The sequence below is a fragment of the Peromyscus californicus genome, unplaced genomic scaffold, assembly GCF_007827085.1.
Source record: "Peromyscus californicus insignis strain IS unplaced genomic scaffold, ASM782708v3 Scaffold_4__1_contigs__length_199733344, whole genome shotgun sequence".
Lineage (NCBI taxonomy): Eukaryota > Metazoa > Chordata > Mammalia > Rodentia > Cricetidae > Peromyscus > Peromyscus californicus.
This window is the reverse complement of record NW_026294562.1, coordinates 86334947-86342303: the sequence shown is the minus strand read 5'-3', so window position 1 is coordinate 86342303 and position 7357 is coordinate 86334947. Positions and strand designations below refer to the sequence as shown.

Below are 7357 nucleotides of genomic sequence, written 5' to 3'. Positions count from 1 at the left end.
CTAGGGCCTCTGGCGAGACTACAGCTGCTTTAGTCCCTATGTCAGGCCTTCTGGGTGCAGCCAATACCTAGGATGCATGTGTACACATGTGCATGCATTTTACATGTAAATGTGTGTATATGGTTTAGTTGGAATGGAGTCTAAATTACATCAGTCTTTAAGATAAATAAGATTTCAAATCAGTTCCCCGTGGGAAGCAGCCAGAGTCAGAATCTCCAACAATTCAGGAGGGCATGTCATTCTGTTCTGTTTTGTGGGACACGGAGTACATCTTCTTTGAAAATGTATGCTTTTCATCTAGGCTTAATATTTTAACCAGATGGTTTCCATGCCTTTCTAGTTATCAGAATCTCCTGGGTGGAATGTGAGAAACAGATTTGAGGATATGGGTCGTATCGGTTCTGAGTCAGTAGTTCTAGACTTAAGATTTTTATTTATTTTTTGAATCTTTCCAACTCCTCTAAGTTTATTTAAGTCAGGTCTGGAGTTATTTTTCCACTCTCAGTGTCATCACTATATTGACTCCTTAATTTATTTAGTCTGCTGCATGGCCCAGCTCAGGCCCACCATTCCCACACTTGCTGGGGACAGCTCAAGCATAACCAGTCACAGGATGCTGAACCTTGCTGGGAGTTCATGATTCCCTATAGCAAGTTTGCAAACTTCACACACAAGTACAGTCTACATAGCAAGTAAAGTGGCCAAAGATGACTTCCCATCCCAGAATTCATCTTTTCGACGTACAGTATTTCACATATCACCTAATAGATAAAAGATATTAACAGCAACCACTCTCCAGATCCCCTACCAGTACAACCCAACACACACTGTATTTATAACCAAACCCATTCCCAATTTGTTAAATATGGTGTGAGCTTGTAATTAGGAGATAGCAAATCTCCATGAGCTGCAGAGTCCCTGGACACTTGGCAGCCAGGGGTGGAAGGTGCCCCAAGGGTTTCCAACGCCCATGGTCCTGGAGTGTGGCTCAAGAATTAAGAGCTGGACCAGCAACAAGGGAGGTAGAATCAAGAGGGCTCAGCTCAGGGAGCTCTCTTTGTATCTCAGCTTTGGGCCTCAACAGCACCAATTCCTGTCCAAAGTTGCTGCCTGGACCAGACATGCTAGAGATGTGCAGTAGCTGCCACAAGGATCCCAAAGAATCGATGAGACTCCCCTTTCCCTGCTTAGACCCAGAGTCTGAGACAGACCACATTGGCCTCCAGAACCCTTTTAGCATCAGACAGTGTCTTGAGCTTTTGACTGAGCCCAGCAATATGGGACTTTTTAAAGGACAGGACCTCTTTCTTTCCACCCCAGCTTCTCGGTGCTTGTGTGAGTGACTGCCTGTTGAAACAGGACATCAATGTGGAAACTCCCACACTCTGATATGGACCCTGGGCTGGTGAGCAGAAACCAGTCCTTTTTCTGGATCCTGTGGGTTTCACCACATACTAAGAGAATCTTCAAAACATGCTCCAGAGGGCAGGGTCTGAAGTGGGAGGAGAAATCACTGCTGTCATTCCACATGCTTTGAAGGATCCCAGTTCTGTAACTCACACTACCACTTGAAGTCCTGCACCTCGCTGGACCAGACTCCAGAGCTCTCAGGCCAGTTCATTCTATCATCCTGCCCAGCAGGCCCATGCTATGTCCATTAGTGTAAAGCTACAGCCTCCCAGAATCTCACTGCCACAAGTGGTCCCTAGTAACAGATTCCTGATAGAAAACCCAGGTCTTTTTATCTTCTTCACAGCTTTCAGGATTTACAGACAGTAACCAGGCCCCAGCACCTGTGGAGAATTGTTTCCCTGCACCCACATGCCTCCTAGGGAGGTAGTAGGGATGGCTTATTCTGCTTCTAAGCAAGCCATCAATCCACAGGAAGCCTAGATAGTCCTGCTCATAGCAAGGACAGGGCACAGAGTGGGCAATACTGGCTGTGGAATGACCCCTGCAGGAGATAGACCATGGCTAGGGAGGCAAGTCCTGGGTCAGGCTACACTCCACGCTCACAGAGTGGTCTAATTCTTCCAGCTCTGCTGGCTGTGGGATGGCCAGCTCTCCCATGTACAGAGACAGTGCCTCAAAGGAGTCCTCCAGCTTTGAGAATGCCATCTGCTCTGTGTAGCTGAAGTTTTCTCCAGTCCCGCTTGGGCCTGCAGCCACTCAGAACCAAATAAACACACAGAGACTTATATTAATTACAAACTGTATGGCCTAATGGCTCAGGCTTCTTGCTAGATAGATCTTACATCTTAAATTTACCCATTTCTATAAATCTATACCTTGCCACGTGGCTTGTGGTTTACCAGTATCTTTTCATCTTGCTTCTCATGGTGGCAGCTGGTACCTTCTCCTGACTCAGCCTTCCTATTCCCAGAATTCTCCTCTCTGCTTATCCCACCTGTACTATACTTCCTGCCTGGCTACTGGCCAATCGGCATTTTATTTATCAACCAAATCAGAGCAACACATTCACAGCATACAGAGCAATATCCACAGCAGCTCTGGGCTCTAGTTCGCAGCAGATCGCAGCCTGGGGAAGAAGGCTGGAGGCAAGAGGTGGGAGAGGGATCTGTTGGGACAAATGTCTTCCAGAAAAGCTTTATATTGAGGCCAAACCCCAATGGGCATGGCATCAGCATACACCTTCCCAATGATCTCACAGAGGGTGATTCTAAATGAGAAGATGTCCACTGTTTTATGGTAGCTCTTGCTGTTCAGCATCTCAGGGGCCATCCAGCAGGGGTTTCCCACCACAACATAGTGCTTCTTGTGGCCACTCTGGTGTAAGGTGCATTTCTTGGTGGTGGCCTTCTCTGCTGGGAGCCTTTTCCTCTCTTCTACTATAAAACATGACAGCCCAAAGTCTGCTACCACCACAGTCTTGTCCAACTTGATGAGACTATTGTGTGAGTTCAGATCCCAGTGGATGATGCACACAGAGTGCAAATATGACATTCCAGAGGAGATGCCTTTGGCAAACCTGATGTTCTGTTGCCAGGGGAACAGGTCCACATCATGCAGAAAGTCCTTCAGTGTGCCCCCCTTGGTGTACTCTGTCAGCAGATTCAGCTTCTTGTCCTTGTACAGCACACCCACGAACTGGAGCACATTGGGGTGGTCTACACTTTGCATCACTCTTACCTCAGTCAGGAAAGTCTTCTGTGTTTCCTCATGGCAACAGATTAACTCCTTCATGACGATCACTTTACCTGTGCCTTTGTGAGTCACCTTGATGGCCTGCCCAAAGGAGCCTTTCCCCAGGACCTCCCCATGGACCAGGTCACAGGGCCAGAAGATCTGCTTCAAGTAGTTGCTGGAGCAGCATAGGGATTCCAAACTGCTGATGTCACAGCTAAGGAGCAGGGGCTCCTTGGGGGAGCTGGGGCCAGGAGACTTGGAGATGCTGTTACTGTCTCTTCAGTGTCTCCTGCTGATTCTCCTTGGTGTCCAGGGTGCTAAGCATGTGAGAGTGTCCAGTATTTTGCATGTAGGGAGAAAGGCAGGTATCTAGCCGCAGTTGGTCCAGGCACTGGGGGACAGGGTCATGTTCAATCAGCAGTTGAAGTGTCTGGCTTGTCTGGTTAATCACATCCTCTACCTCCTCCACTCAGAGAGTGCAGACAGGGGTCCCATTGATCTCCAGGATGCAGTCCCCAGGGTCAATGGCACAGCAGTTGTTCAAACTGATGTACATTCGGTTGATCTCTTTCTCTTGCACAGTGGTGGCACAGTTAGAAGAGGCACTTTCCACAGACATGGAGAAGCTACATCTGTACTCAGTGGTGGCCAGCATGGAGTTGAGTGTGACAGAATAGGGCAGCCGGTCCAGGACAGACTCTGTAGACAGCCTTTCAAACATGGGTGCCAGCATCACCTCATTGTGGCATTTCCCACAGTAGAGTGTAGCATGCTGCACCAAGGCATATGCATCCCATCCTCAATGATCACCTTGCAACTCATGCAGGCAAAGCACTGGGCAGCAGGCACTGTCATCAGTAGGGAGTACCTGTGGCAGAATTCTCCAAACTTGGCCCAGTAATCTTTGTGGCAGTACAGCTTCCCATCCTTCTGGAAGTACCAGTTGTGAGGGATTCCTAGCATTCTGAACACCTAAAGGGGTCTCTGGAGGGAAAGTAAGCCGGACAGACAAGTAACTCCCCATCTTCTTCTCACACCAGATAAACAAGCTCAGCTGCAACCCTGTCTGGGAGTGCCTCAGGCTGACTGCAGAAGGCTACCATGACAGGCAGGGTGCCTGGCACCTCTAGTTGGAGCTGGCCTCCCGGTGCTCACCTCTGCCTCAAGAGCAGCAGGAGAGAGAGAGGACTCTAGACCCCTGGTTCCCTGGCACATTCCTGCAGGACCACATGGCTGATGTGTCTCCTCCCTAGATCTCAGGAGCTCCATGGACCCTCAGGGCTGCAGGAGAAGCACCTCTCTCAGAGGCTATAGACACACAGGCATTCTGGGGAAGGGGCCAGTGATTGACTTCAGATTTTTTTAAGACTATGCTTATTCCAGTAGCTGGGCCATATGTGGTAGGAAGGAGAGCCTGGGGTCTGGATGAGAGACACAGTCCTGTTCTGTACCGTGTCACCTAGAGGAAGGCCACACCTCTTCCTGGGATAGTTTTATATTTAAAGCTATGACCTGTGTCCTGTGTCATGTGACCTGTGTCATGGTAGTGAGGGTAAGAGGACCTGTCACAGTGTTCTGGAAATCTTCCTACTTTCCCAACATCGTAGCCTACACAGCTGGATTCTGTCCAACAGGGGGACGGATCTAATTCTCATTGTACAGTGAGATGTCTTGGTTGGAATAAATTCTTCAAATTTCTTTCTCAGAAGAAAAACTCTTGCTTTTATCTAATTCACCTGGACCAGAAGCCCCTGCAACCTAGACTGCCATCCAGATTGGGAAAAGAAATTGGTGTGAACTTTTAAATCAGTTTAAGGGGGTGCTGCTGATGAATCTGTTCCATGGGACCAACACACTTTGACTGAAGGCAAAGAGAGTGAGGGAGTCTGAGTATCTAATCTAACACACCTGGAAATTCCCAAGGATGATAATAGCATGCACAGAAGACATAGTGAGGATGGTAAGAAAGAGTTTAATAAAAATGTAAATGGAAAAGGCCATAAAATCCAAATGAGCCTCGTTCCCTAGGTCATAATGAGTTCTGTGCACAGACCTTGTTAATGGCTTTTTTTAAAAAAAATAATTTTATTGTAGCTTCTATTTTTTCAGTCGGTGTAATTAGAGCCTAATTAATTCCCCCCTAAAGGGGAAAGAGAGGACAAAACGGTGTTTGATCTGAGTCACACACAGCAGGCAAAGCAATCAGGTTCACAAGTTAGCTTCCCTCACCTTTCTTCCGGCTACAGCTTCTGGAAGATAGATGGGAACTGTTGGCGTTTCCCCGGGTTAGGAAATAAGTTGGCCAGCTGCAATGGTGACAAAGGGCTTTACCGAGTCAGAGATCACACACATTTTTAAAAAGTGAAGGAAAGAAAAGAAACCATATCAGTAAAAGCCTCCCGCATCAATCCTCTGGCCATAACAAGTTAGTTAAACTTTGGATATAAAAAAACAGTTCAAAGTATTAGAAGCATAGTTTATGTAGGGATGCCATGGGTAGTCATTAGTCAGGGGGGTAAGTCCTAGATTTAGCACCACAGCGATATCTAGAAAGGGAAATGGCAGGGCCTGGGGAGGGGCTTAGTCAGGAAAGGGCTTGCCACGGGAGCAGGAGGAACTGAGTTTGGGCCCAAACACTCATATAAAAAGCTGAGGTAATGATGCAAAATTGTAACTCCAGTGCCTAGAGACAGAGGCAGGAGGATCGCAGAGTCTCTGGTGCTAGTGAGAAAGCCTGTCTCAGAAGACAAGGGGTAGATGGCTCTCAAGGGATGACATGTAGGGTTAACTTTTGAACTCCATATGTAAGTGCATACACAGGCGCATACACATACCACACACACACCACACACACACACCACCACCACACACACACCACACACACACACCACACACACACACACACACACACACACACACACACACACACACACACACCACACACACATACACACACACATACCACACACACACACCACACACACACACACACACACACACACACACACCACACACACACACCACGCACAACACACACACACACACACACACACACACACACACACGAGCACATGCACATACATACATGCACTCACATAGGAGAAAATTAAATAGAAAAAACTTTTTCAAGTTATGCTAATTTGGAAAAAGTAAATGAGGCCATATTACAAAGATTGAAATGATATATGAAGTTATGAGGTAGTACTGTGTATGTAAAGGCTACCAGGTAGTATTGTGTATATAGTGGTTACCAGATGGTACTGTGTATGCAAAGGGTACCAGGTAGTACTGTGTATGTAAGGGGTACCAGGTAGTACTGTGTATGTAAGGGGTACCAGGTAGTACTGTGTATGTAAGGGGTACCAGGTAGTACTGTGTATGTAAGGGGTACCAGGTAGTACTGTGTATGTAAGGGGTACCAGGTAGTACTATGATTTTAGTTCATTTTACCCTAGATTCATAGTAGAGTCTAGCATAATTAGTTCTGAACAGTTGCCTCCGCCCCTATGTGAGAATAAATTACCTCCAGCTTGCATAGTAAAGACTTAGGACACTAGCATGTTGATGTGACCTCAGGCAGCCCCGACTCAGGATAAGCCACTGGCAATGAGGGTGCACAGGACAATTAGATAAGATATGGTGTACTCAAGAAAGTCCAATTCATATGCTGGACTCCAAAGAATGACACGTGAAAAGCCAGGTACCGTGGACACCTACCAAATGGAGAAAGGGCTCGGGCAGTGAAGGCAGGGTCACGTTCACAGCAAGAAGTAAGCAGCCATTCCAATGTCTCCAGCATGGTGCCTGAGGCTGCAAGACTGTGGTAGGAACACGGGCAAGAGGGAAGCTTATGCTTCTCCACCTGCCTTCATGTCACATATAGTTCGTGACATCCTCTTCCTTCCTCTGCTCTCACAAGCCTCTTTCTGCTTTCATGTCCTACACATGTGTACATGGATGTGTATGTTTGTGCGTGCATGTAGGTATATTCACTCTTGCACAGTGGTGGCACAGTTAGAAGAGGCACTTTCCACAGACATGGAGAAGCCACATCTCCAGGTGGCTCACACCTGTTACCCCAGCACTCAGAAGTCTGAGGCAGGAGGACTGCTGAGAGTTCAAGGCCAGCCTAAGCTGCAGAGTAAGACTGTCTCATGAACAGAAATTCTTCAGGTAGACTTACACACATCTCCATGTCTGCTCCCAGGGC

General features: G+C 47.4%; 1 pseudogene; it reads right to left on the bottom strand.

Moving 5' to 3' along the window:
- Window positions 1–1974: 1974 nt before the first annotated feature.
- Window positions 1975–6946, bottom strand: LOC128123843 (LIM domain kinase 2-like; annotated as a pseudogene).
- Window positions 6947–7357: the final 411 nt, after the last annotated feature.